The following is a 13,486-nucleotide window of genomic DNA, read 5'->3' on the forward strand; positions in this document are numbered from 1 at the left end:
TTCCTTGGCGTTTTAAAAAGAAACAAAGAAACAAAAAAATGTGGCTAGAAAAGACTCAAATGTTCTCATGTATGCTTTTGAATTGAAGCAAATCCTTAATTTTTGTCAACAGTCTAAGGTTTGATGTCATTTTTGATTAAGGTTAATGGTAACTGTGTAAAACAAAAACATCTTAATAGCATTTCACATTTTGAAAGCAAATACACATAAAAATTGAAAGTTGATTACAATAATTCTTTAGCAGTACAATGCAGTCGCTTAGTACCAGGTTATCGGGGCATCTTGTTCACTTGTACTTTGGTTAGTAGTACTTGGGATACTGGGGTTAGTTTTTCTGATTAGTACATCTTTCTTTTCGTGTGCAAGTAATGAACATGTTCTATGTTTCCTTTCTACATTAGAACTGGTTCTGCAGTTAAACATAAAACCACAAATGTTAGTTTTTTTGTTTTGATTTTTTAGCCATTTAAAAATGAGATTTTGTCTTTACATTTAGACTACATTTTCATCTGAACAATAAATAATTTGGTAGTGTAACTTGAATTACAAACTCATCAATATGAGCAACATAAATTTGATTTCAAAATGCCTAGGAAATATAATAATAATTTTGAATATTCTGAGGTTATTGTTTACATTTTAGGTGAATGAGGAAAAAAAAAGTTTTAATTGGACAATCTTAAAAAATGCTGAATTTTAACAGTTATTATGGTTAAAGTGTATGACCCGGTTACTGTGTTCACCAGATATCAACACAATTTCGATCCGCTCCTCACGTGTTAACCTCTTCGACATGTCAATGGCTGTGAACAAAGAGAAACTTGTAAATAACTCATGAAAGAATAAAGTTACGTTGAAACCAAGAACACCATTGTTTTTCTTGTGACATTACCAATAAGATTGATGTGTCACATGGCCCTCTTCCTATTGAAAAAACAAAAGTTGTATCCAAGATGGCCGACTTCTAACTGGCCACCATGGTCACCACCCATCTCAAGGAGTTTGCCCCCTCACATATACTAATGTGCCACAAACAGGACTTTAATATCACCAACCATTCCCATGTTATTACGGTGTATCCATATAAATGGCCCACCCTGTATATGTACATAGATGTGGGTGAATGTGCACAGCATGCAGCGATGTATTGACATATATAAAGGAGCGAGATGCACTGTGGAAAAGTTTAAAAGTTACATTTAGTTAGTTTACACAGCCCTTGGTTACCCCCCGTATATCGGTTCATGTTGTAAAGTTCCTGTCCCCCCCAAATAAAAAGTGCTTTATACAACATTACCCCATTCACTGTGCTTTTCAGTGCTTCCTAGCTAACATTAACACACATTCATACTGCAATGGATGCATCGGACAGCAAAGCAGGGTTAATATCTTGCCCAGTGACACTTGGCATGCAAACTGGAGGAGCCAGGATTTGAAACACTAACTTTCAGATCAGTAGATGACCTGCTCTACCTCCTGAGCTACAGCCACCTTGGGGGTGGAGTCATGGGCAACGCAGGGTTGCTGGTGAGGAGACTTTCTCATTTTTCCCACATTTTTTCTCCCATCTGATTTCTCCTCTGTTTATCTTTCTTCATGCCACCTAGGCCACTTCCTCTCTCAACCAATTACATCTTCCATTAATACTCACTCCTACCTCACAGTCGGAGATAGTATGTGTGTGTGGCTTCCACAGCCAGACAGTTTGTTTGTTGTCTGATGCCTTCACTGACACAGTGTTAATAGATACCAGCCACTTCAAATCCCCACACAACTTCACATTCCAGGCTTGACTTGATATCACACATGCTTACACACACACGCCTAAGAATTTGGATTGGCCATCACCCATCATCTTTATATAAAATATTCACTGATGATCTCTGTATGCCGTCATTTATCCCTCCTAGCTTTTATTGGATTTTTTTTTTTTTTTGGGGGGGGGGGGGGGGGGGGGGGGGGCGGGGGATATGGTTGTTGGCTTGCCTTTCTCATTGACGGTATTTGCAGGCCATCACCTACCTGCTTCCACTGATGATAAATATGAGGCGGTCAACTTCCTATTTTTTCAGCATAATTTTAATACAACAGCCAAATTTCCTGAGGTTATTGAAAGGTTTTCAGCGACCTTCTTTCTTATGATCCTGGGTTCTGTGACCCAGTGTTTTGAGTTTTCTTATATTTTGATGTTTATGGTTTATGTTTAAGTTTATTTAGTTATCTTAAGCTAATTTCTATTTTGCCAGATTGCCGCTATAGTTCATTGTTTATTAGACTCCCCTTGTGTTTTTGCCCCCCGTGTTTAAGTCTCCCCCGCCCTCATGTGTTTCAGTAATGTCTTTGTCTCCCATATCCTCCTCTTGTTTACATGTTTTCCCCTTGTGACCCATTCCTTCTGTCACAGGTGTTCCCCCCAGCCATCATGTTCTGTTTGTGCTTACCTATGTCCATGTCTCATCTCCTGTCCCCTTTTCCCTGTATGTATTTATAGTGTGCATGTTCCTCATCGGTTCGCCATGATAAGTCTGCGTGTCTTGATCTGTCATATGTTTCATGTCTGCGTTGTCAAGCTCGTGTTGTCATTGTCATCTCTTATCCACCTTGAGGAATCAGCAGCCAAAACACTCTATTTATGATTATTATATCTTAACTCTTTAAGACCTACCATAGAAGCAAGTCTGCCAGAGCTTATATTATATTTTTACATGCTGTGGAGCCATTTTTGGGAGCATTTCAAGTTGATATACATCAATACAACCATTATAGCCCAAATTTTAATAATATGTCTGCATTAAGTGCATAGTAATTACATAAATTGCAAAAAAGTGCAATAAACTACAAAAAAATGTAAAATCGTCTTTGTTTTTTTAACATATATTTCTAGTTAGAGAAATTTAAGAGGCTTATCCCTCAAAACTGTAAAAACAAAAAAGTTGCACAAAATAGTTTCCCACCACAGGAAATTTATTTTGAGTGTCTTCATAGTTTTATTTTTGAAATACACCAATTTTTATATACTGCAGGAAAAACGAAAATAAATATTATAATGCAAATTTGCAAAAAAGCAGCATATGCATCAAAATAAACTATTTCCAGCAGCAATATGAGTCCTAAGCATCCCAGAAACCACACAGAAAGTCATAAAGTCAAAGATAACTTTTAAAAACACCAGTATAGTCTCATGAGGCCCCGATGGTAAAAAAAAATACATTTCCACAAAATGACGTCACTTCCGGTTTCGGGCAGGTAATGGCGGACATGCGATAGTTTGCGCTGTTGGACGTAGGAAGTGTTACAAACAGCTAATCGGATCGGCAAAGCGTGTTTCTGGAATATTATGTTTTTGTTGCTGCAAGTGCTTTTTATGCAGTTTTTGCAAAGCTATATGTGGAAGGAAACTGTGACCGAGGACAAGCTGATGGCATAAGATGGAAGTACAACTCCTCCGGGTTCATATGCAAAAAAAAATATTGCGCTAGCTTACGTGGTTGCAGAGCTACCGGGATTTAAAAATAGTTATGCAAAATGGAGCGTGTCCGCTCCGACCGGCTTTAAAGGGTTAAAGCATTGGATAATAAAAATTGAAAAAAAAAATGTACATGAACCCCCTTCATTCACAAAGCCGCAGTCTGTAAACGGTAACTACAGCCAACTTCCCAAAAGGGAGAGAGTGCCTAACTTAATAATAATAATGATGATAACTTTATTTATTAGTGCTTTCAAACAAAGTGCTGAACAGCTTAAGACTTAGCATTACACAGAGTTTTATATGGAAAGAGTGTGCATGTGTATCAGATGCTCGCCCTTTTCTCACGTCTCTTGCTTGATAACTTGCCGGTCTAATGACAGTGAGAGCAATGCTGGCTGAGACTTTTTATCGCACACCAATAACCCATCTTATCATAGGGCTTAGTGTCCCTTCACCTTGAAGCTTCGACACTTTTGCCTTAAATGTCAGAATAAAGAGAGAGACAGAGCTGTCTATTTTTTATCACTTTCATCAAATTTAGGAGTACATATAAACTAAGTTTATTGTTAATTAATAAGAAAACTCCCGATGATTCCATTCTGAGCTTAAGAAGCTTCTAATAGGTTAGTAGAGTCCATGTGAGTAAATTGATGGCACACCTGTGGATGCATATAAGGCACCCCCAAAACACAGAGTCCATTTCTTTGACATGGGAAAATCAAGAGATATCAACCAAAACACCAGGAAAAGAATTTTGGACCTCCATAAGTGTGGCTCAATTTTAAATACAATTTGGGTAATACAGACAATTTCTCTCTTTGCTCTTAAATTTAACAAACATGTTTTTTTATATTAATCAATCAAAAAAACATTTAGTCTGATTTTATGTTTTACATTTCAAGAGCCTCATTTTGACACACTTCTTCATACATGTTAAAAAGTGGAATTGTTAATTTGTCTTGGAAAGTTTTATAAAATTCGATCGGAAAGCCAGGTGGCCTCCGACCCGCATGCTCCTGCAGACCAGCGTGAGAGGGCCATGTCCACCTACCAAGACCTTGCCCGACAGGTCAAATGCAGCTGCCGACGTGACAAGCGTGAATGGATCGGAGCTAAAGGCATGGAAGCCTAAGAAGCAGCTGACTGGAAAGATACCCAAACCTTCTATCGCATTTCTGAGATCTATTATTTATCAATTTATTTTCATTTGGGCCATACAGACTCACCAAGTTTAAAGTAATAGAAAGGATAGTCCCCTGAGTGATTACATACCTACCACTGGGGTCTTTTATTATTTTCATCATTTGGAATGGTATGCTTCTATGAATCAAAATAATTACACCTCTCGCATAGTTATTGTATGATGCGTGGATCACCTGGCCAGGCCATCTGTTCTTCACAAGGTTTAGTTCACAGTCTGTCAGATGTGTTTCTTGAAGAAACACTATTTTTAATTTCAATTGTTTGATCCTGCTTATAAGCTGTTTCAGTTTGATTAGTTTCCTGAGACGCCTAACATTCCAACTTGTGACTGTTATGTCAGAGATATTGTGGGTATTTATTTGGTCCATACTTGGAGTTTTTATTCTGTAATATTAATATAATAACACATGATGCTGAGTAAACAAAAGTGACAAGTAAGTTTTTGAATAAAGTAAAATAGAGAAATAAATAGAGGAAACAAAACCCTGGCATTGACCCATAACACGGAAAGTCCCCCCCCCTTCCCTTACTCAGAGGAGTAAACTAGGGGCCTGTGCTATTCCACTATAAAGGGGAGTAGCTGAACTATAAGAAACCAACTTCAAAAGCAACAGTGGTGTCCGTCAACCGTGCATACACCATATTCAAAAACATAAACATAACAAACCCATATGAACATGTTAACCTATCAGACTAGCCACTAAATTAGAATAATTCCGTGGTCGTGTCCTTTTTGTGACTTACAGAATCCCTCTTAAAAGAATAGAAGTTTAACAAAAGTAGGTAACATCGTTGTGTTCAAGAGGGAGAAAGAGATAAAACAACAAACAAAGAACTACATTTGTAATGTTTGAGAATTTTCCATTACGTTTTAATAACACTACTACAAAGTCCAGAAAAGAAAAAAAAAAATCTGTGTCCAATAACATGGCAAGTCAGTAGCAAAAAGCCAAATAGTAAAAAGCCACAGCGTTTTACAGCTCATCTATTAATTATGAGCAGCTGATTCTGCATGTCAGAGAGTGAAACGCTCACCGCTACAGTTAGTCCTATCTAATGTGACTACGGTGGAAATCCCTGGACTCCTTTGGAGATAAAAACAGGCGTATCTTCCCATCGTGGAGGATCCTCATCCTGCATGGATTATATTGAAAACTGCGGAACATTCCTTTGTCGGCGAACACTTTTCTGATAACGTTGAACTCGGCTCTCAGCTGAGAAATCCTGGGTGAAAAAGAGTTTGTTTCCGTCGTGCTCGATGTTACTTTGTTTTGTGGAGCAGAAAACAAACTCCTGATCTTGGAAGTTCAGGAATCGGATAAGGACAGCTCTGTGTTGGTTTGGCTTTGTATGTGCTAGGGTGTGGTGAGCCCTATCAATAATAAACAACCTGCCGGTCTCAAGCCAGCGCGGTAACATCTCCCGTATAAACTCCAGCAGTGGCCACTGACCCTCGGCGCCCTCCTGGAGGCCAAACAGCCGCAGGTTCTTCCTTCGGTCCCGGTTCTCCAGGTTGTCGTTTTTTGCCTCCAGGTAGGATATTCACTTCATGGTGTTACTGAGATCGGCCACACTCTTTTCCAAGAGCTCCTCTGCCAACATTATTCTGTTTTCAGCTTCCTCCAGTCGTGCAGCATTTGCAGCAACATTTCGTTTTACGTCCGTCATGTTTTTCTCCAAAGCAGCAACCGATGGTCGTCTATGCTGTCCAGCTCAGTGACCGAAGTTAAGCTAACACCATGCTAAGGTCACTCATGCTACTAGCACTAGCGGCTCCCTCGTTGTTTTCAGGTGTTGCCAAAATATAGGTTTTAACTGCTTTTTGGGAACCACGTTTTTGGGTGAAAATATCACAGTCCTTGAGATTAATCTTTTTTTGACATTTTCCAATACCGTTTAAGTTTCTACTTTTGGGTTGTTCTGGGTTTTTAATGCAGGCTACACGGAGCAACCACTTTAAGCTGCCATCTTGGTCCGCGGCTCCATAGCCAATATAAAACATATTTAGAGTTTTTTCTTTGCTACATAATTCCATTCCATAATTCCATCTTGCTTCATATATTTGATGTCTTCAATATGTATCTACAAAGTGGTAAAAGTAAAGAGAAAAAAAGAAAAAATGAGAAAGTATGTCCAAACGTTTGACTTGTGGTGTAGGTGAAAAAGAAAAGACCATATGTGAATCGAAGAGGGAGCCTAAGAGTACATCTTTCAACATCTTACAATGCTGTGATTGCAGCCATTCCCCAACTCTCTGTGAATGGTACTCATGGCCATCGATCAATTGATTTGGCACTATATAAATAAAATTGAATTGAATTGAACTGAAATTGTTACTGATGTTAATCTCATATAATCTCTAATGTCATTGTAATTGTGAAGTTATATAATGTTAAAAATATTTTTGATATTTGAAAAAATAATGTTTTAAAGACCTCAAACAAAGTGATTTGTCCTATGAACTTGAAGCATATTAAAATTGTGCATTTTATTATCTTTACCCATGTAATCGCAACAGAATTGGCTGAAATCTTTGGCTTCTATAAGCTGTAAAAAGATGAGTTTTTTTTTTTTTACATATGTTCGTATGTTATTTTGTAAAGCTTTATAGCATCATTGTGACGTCATAGGGTATCGTATTGAAAAATATAAAGTGTCTCTATTACTCAATATGGTTTCTTGAAAAAAAATTAAGGTCGGCCACTAATAATGAAAGTTAAGATCAATTCCTTCGCCAACCTAGGTACTCATGTCCCCCAAGGCCATGTATTTTGGTTTTGTCACGGGCAGCGGAAGGACCTAAACACAGACTGAAATCACAAGATTAGGTTGTTTATTTTCCACAAACACCAAGTGCAATATCTACAAGTGCAGAGAAACGGGTCCAGGGGGTTCCGAGGGTCACGAAGGCAGTTTAGGGAAAACACAAGCAGAGATTCACATAGATACTCCTCCTCCCGGGGATTCTTCACCCAGCTCGCACCACACCGACTCACCCAACTCAAAAGTAGTGGCAGAAGGTCCTCAGGCTAGGGTTGAATCTGACACATTTATATTTGGTATGACATTGACCCAATTTTCACCAAGATTAAATCAGTTCAAGCTGTTATCAGTTTCTGTCATCACAGAAAAATAATAAAGTGATATCTTGAAAACTGTGTATGCCAGACTGCTAACAGACAGTTAAATATACAGAAAAAAACCCAAATCCAACCAATTAAATACTCCCTCCCTTCGAGGGTAAACTAAAAATACCCACTGTATTATTGTATTTCCATACTGTGTACTTTAACCCTTTAAAGCTGGTTGGAGCGGGCACGCTCTGTTTTGCGTAACTAGTTTTAAATCCCGGTAGCTCTGCAACCACGTAAGCTAGCGCAATAATTTTTTTTGCATATGAAACCGGAGGAGTTGTACTTACATCTTATGCCATCAGCTTGTCCTCGGTCACAGTTTCCTTCCACATATAGCTTTGCAAAAACTGCATAAAAAGCACTTGCAGCAACAAAAACATAATATTCCAGAAACACGCTTTGCTGATCCGATCAGCTGTTCATAACACTTCCCGTTGGAATAGACGTCAGCGCGAACTTTTGCATGTCCGCCATGACCTGCCCGAAACCGGAAGTGACGTCATTTTCGCAGAAATGTAGTTTTTTTTTTACAATCAGGGCCTCATGAGCCTATACTGGTGTTTTTAAAAGTTATCTTTGACTTCATGACTTTCTGTGTCATTTCTGGGATGCTTAGGACTCATATTGCACTGCTGGAAATAGTTTATTTTGATGCAGATGCTGCTTTTTTGCAAATTTGCATTATAATATTTATTTTCGTTTTTCCTGCAGTGTATAAAAATTGGTGTATTTCAAAAATAAAACTATGAAGACACTCAAAATAAATTTCCTGTGGTGGGAAACTAGTTTGTGCAACTTTTTTGTATTTACAGTTTTGAGGGATAAGCCTCTTAAATTTCTCTAACTAGAAATATATGTTAAAAAAGCAAAAACGATTTTCAATTTTTTTTGTAGTTTATTACACTTTTTTGCAATTTATGTAATTTCTATGCACTTAATGTATACATATTATTAAAATCTGGGCTATAATGGTTGTATTGATGTATATCAACTTGAAATGCTCCCAGAAATGGCTCCACAGCATGTAAAAATATAATATAAGCTCTGGCGGACTTGGTTCTATGGTAGGTCTTAAAGGGTTAAAGGTCTTTCATCTCACTGGTTCTGGGAGATGGCAGTCTTCTTGACCCATGTCCTATAGGAAAGGCTATGGCCAAAACTTGGACATTTTTACATGTGGAATCCAAACAACAGGCAGTATTACTCTACAGCTAAAGGTCAGATCCCATTCATTGCAACTAAACCTGCAGTAAGAAATAATAATAATGCTACAATGAAAACCTTTGCACTAACTACATATAGAAATACAATTCTGTCAAGTTTTAAAAGATGTTTCCCCCATACGTCTTTTCTGCTGTTCTATTTTATACTTGTATTTGTACACAGGGCACAGCACAAAAGCCTAAAACTATGTTAAACCCTTTTGAATGATCAGTAAGGGTCCAGTTTTGCTCCCATCATTCCTAACAGGCTATAACAGATGGCTTTTCTAAGCACAAGTTTCTTACACAGGTCTCTCCCCACAGTTGCAAACTGCTTGCTCGAAAGGGATGGTTTGATTGTTGACTTGACTTGACGTGACTGCTGTTGTGATTTGGCAATATAAATTGAAATAAATTGTGTCTATAAAAGTGCTCTATAGTACAATAAATTACAATCTATCACTCTCCATTTTGAACTAAGTAGGGACATGTCTATTTTTGCATGTATATTTGCAGACATAACAGTTAGCAGTAGAAGAGAAGCAAGAAGTTATGGGCCTCATAATAACATAGAGTGACCCCAAAGTCCGGGCATTAATCATTATAAGCTGCCATGACAGTAAAATCAAAGGCTTTGCCCCTATAGCATTCCTCTTTGCCTTGGTGGTCTCAATAGATCCAGGATGCTCCAGTGTACTAACCGACTTTATAAGACAGAAGGAGAGGGAGGGAGTGTGAAAGTGAAAAGGTGTCATGAAGCAGTTTCTACAACCTAGGGACATTATTCATCTTTGTCTTTTTACCATTTGCTATGGCATCAATAAATGATGATGTCTGATTCCTGACCATGCACGTACACATACACACACTCACGCACACAAACACGCACACACCAATTTATAAACTTTATGATTAGATGGCCACAATTGCTATCATATAGCAGTAAAATTAACTGTACTCTCAGAGAGACAATATGTCCTCCTGAATATCCTGTCAAATACAGTTTTACTGAGTCTGTGTGTTAACTACAGTTAAAATTGAATTAGGCCTGATTACCATAAAAGGGTAAATTGTATCATTATAAAGCTAATGTATGTCTTTTATTTACTTTACCAAAGACAGTGGTTTCATTTTAACTTCCATACATCCACAGTTGCCTCAAGGTGTTTTATATTGTAAGGTAAACCATACAGTAATACAAAAAAACAAGAGAAAACTCAACAAACATATGACCCCCTATGAGCAAGTAAATTGGGGACAGTGAGCAGAAAAAAATCCCTTTAAACCAGAAAAAAATCAGACTCTAGAGGAGCCTCTCATTCTACTTTTAAACCAAAAGTAATTCAATTCAATTCAAACTATTTATATAGCGCCAAATCACAACAAAAGTCACCTCAAGGCGCTTCATAGATACAGAGAAAAGCCCAACAATCATATGACCCCCTATGAGCAGCACTTTGGCGACAGTGGGAAGGAGAAACTCCCTTTTAACAAGAAGAAACCTCCAGCAGAACCAGGCTCAGGGAGGGGCGGGGCCATCTGCTGTGATTGGTTGGTGTGAGAGAAGGAAGACAGGATAAAAGACATGCTGTGGAAGAGAGACAGAGGTTAATAACAGATATGATTCAATGCAGAGAGGTCTGTTAACACATAGTGAGTGAGAAAGGTGACTGGAAAGGAAAAACTCCCAAATCCAAACTGGAAGCTGGTTCCACAGAAGAGGGGCCTGAAAACTGAAGGCTCTGCCTCCCATTCTACTTTTAAATACTCTAGGAACAACAAGTAGGCCTGCAGAGCGAGAGTGAAGTGCTCTAATAGGGTGATATGGTACTACAAGGTCATTAAGATAAGATGGGACCTGATTATTTAAGACCTTGTATGTGAGCAGCAGGATTTTGAATTCTGGATTTAACAGGAAGCCAAAACAGGAGAAATCTGCTCTCTCTTTCTAGTCGCTGTCAGGACTCTTGCTGCAGCATTTTGGATTAGCTGAAGGCTTTTCAGGGAAGTTTTAGGACTTCCTGATAATAATAAATTACAGTCGTCCAGCCTGGAAGTAATAAATGCATGAACTAGTTTTTCAGCGTCACTCTGAGACAGGATATTTCTAATTTTAGAGATGTTACAAATATGGAACAAAACAGTCTTACATATTTGTTTAATATGTGCATTGAAGGACATGTCCTGGTCACCTTCCTTTCAAGAGTTTTTCATATGAAAGGAAGGTTGGAGATTGGCCTATAATTAGCTAAGACTGCTGGGTCTAGAGATGCTTTTTGAGTAAAGGTTTAACTACAGCCAGCTTGAAGGCCTGTGGTACATAGCTGATTATTAGAGATAGGTTGATCATATTTAAGATCGAAGAATCAATTAATGGCAGGACTTCTTTGAGCAGTTTTGTAGGAATGGGGTCTAAAAGACACGTTGATGGTTTTGAGGAAGTAATTATTGAAGTTAACTCAGAAAGATCAATTGGAGAAAAAGAGTCTAACTTAACATCAATGGTACTAAGAGTAGCTGTAGATAATATTACATCTGTGGGATGATTATTGGTCATTTTTTCTCTAATGATTAAAATTTTATTTGTGCAGAAGGTCATGAAGTCATGAGGGCTTTCTTATAAAGCAACAAACTATTTCTCCAGGCTAAATGATGATCTTCTAAATTTGTGACACGCCATTTCCTCTCCAACTTACGAGTTATCTGCTTTAGGCTACGTGTCTGTGAAGGTTCTCAGTCATCCAGGTCATCGTAGTCAAAGGAGCTTGCAAAGAAAAGCCTCTGGACTTCTTTAAGTTGCTTGAAGACGTTTCACCTTCATCCGAGAAGCTTCTTCAGTTCTAAGGTCAAATGGTGGAGAGTCCCAGATATAAACCTAGTGGGAGTTTCCCCCCGCAGAGGGACAAAAGGACCCCCTGATGATCCTCTAATCGCCTGAGCCAAGGTGTGAAACTGGGTGTGGGTCCCAATCAGCCAGAGTTTCGGGTGAGTTCATTGTGAAACCTGGCCCCACCTTATCATGCGAATTCCTGAGGTCAGATGGCCCAGGATGTGAGTGGACGTTAAGGCGTCTGGGGAGGGATCTCAAAACTGGATTATAGATGGCAGAGAGTTGGTGTCGTAAACCACCGCCTCTGTTCAAAGATGGTCGCTCACAGTGGACATAGATGGCTTCTTTCACTCCTCTTTCAAACCATCTGTCCTCTCTGTCCAAAATGTGAACATTGGCATCCTCAAAAGAGTGACCTTTGACCTTTAGATGCAGATGAACAGCTGAGTCTTGTCCTGTGGAGGTGGCTCTTCTGTGTTGTGCCATGCGCTTATGAAGTGGCATCTACATGAATGTTAAAATCACCCACAATAATTATTTTGTCTGAGCTGAACACCAAATCAGATAAAAAGACAGAAACTCTGTGTAAGGCCCAGGTGGACGATAGATGATAACAAGTAAGACTGGTTTCTGAGTTTCACAGCTGGGGTGGACCAGGCTAAGCATCAGGCTTTCAAATGAATTTAAAGTCTGTCTGGGTCTTTTGTTGATTAACAGGCTGGTGTGAAAGATTGCTGCCACACCTCCCCCTCGACCTGTGCTTCAAGGTTTCTGGTAGTTAGAATGACTCGGGGGTGTTGATTCATTTAAACTAACATAATCATCCTGCTGCAACCAGGTTTCTGTAAGGCAGAGTAAATCAATTTGTTGATCAATTTTTAAGTCATGTACTAACAGAGACTTGGAGGAGAGAGACCTAATATTTAATAATCCACATTTCACTGTTTTACTCTTTGGTTCAGATGTGGATACTGTATTGTTCTTTCTTTGTAAATGTTTAAGTTGTTTGTTGCTGGTTTTTAGTTTGTTTTTTGTCTTTTTGGAAGCAGACACAGTCTCTATGGAGATGGGTTTTTGGGGGGGTAGCAGGAGGAGAGAAGCTGCAGAGAGGCGTGTAAGACTGCAACTCTGCTTCCTGGTCCCAACTCTGGATAGTCATATTTTGGGGGATTTAATAAATTTGTCCATATTTCTAGAAATGAGAGCTGCTCCATCCAAAGTGGGATGGATGCCGTCTCTCCTAACAAGACCAGGTTTCCTCCAGAAGGTTTGCCAATTATCTATGAAGCCCACATCGTTTCTGGGACACCACTCAGAGAGCCAGCAATTTAAGGAGAACATGCGGCTAAACATGTCACTCCTGGTCTGATTGGGGAGGGGACCAGAGAAAACTACAGAGTCCGACATAGTTTTGGCAAAGTTGCACACCGATTCAATATTGATTTTAGTGACCTCTGATTGGCATAACCGGGTGTCATTACTGCCAACGTGAATTATGATTTTACTGAATTTACGTTTACCCTTAGCCAGCAGTTTTAAATTTCCCTCAGAGTCACCTGCTCTGGCCCCTGGAAGACAATTAACTATGGTTGCCACTGTCTCTAGTTTCACATGTCTGAGAACAGAATCACCAATTACCAGAGTTTGA

The sequence above is a fragment of the Neolamprologus brichardi genome, chromosome 9, assembly GCF_056152115.1.
Source record: "Neolamprologus brichardi isolate AB-2024 chromosome 9, ASM5615211v1, whole genome shotgun sequence".
In the NCBI taxonomy this organism is placed as follows: Eukaryota; Metazoa; Chordata; class Actinopteri; order Cichliformes; family Cichlidae; genus Neolamprologus; species Neolamprologus brichardi.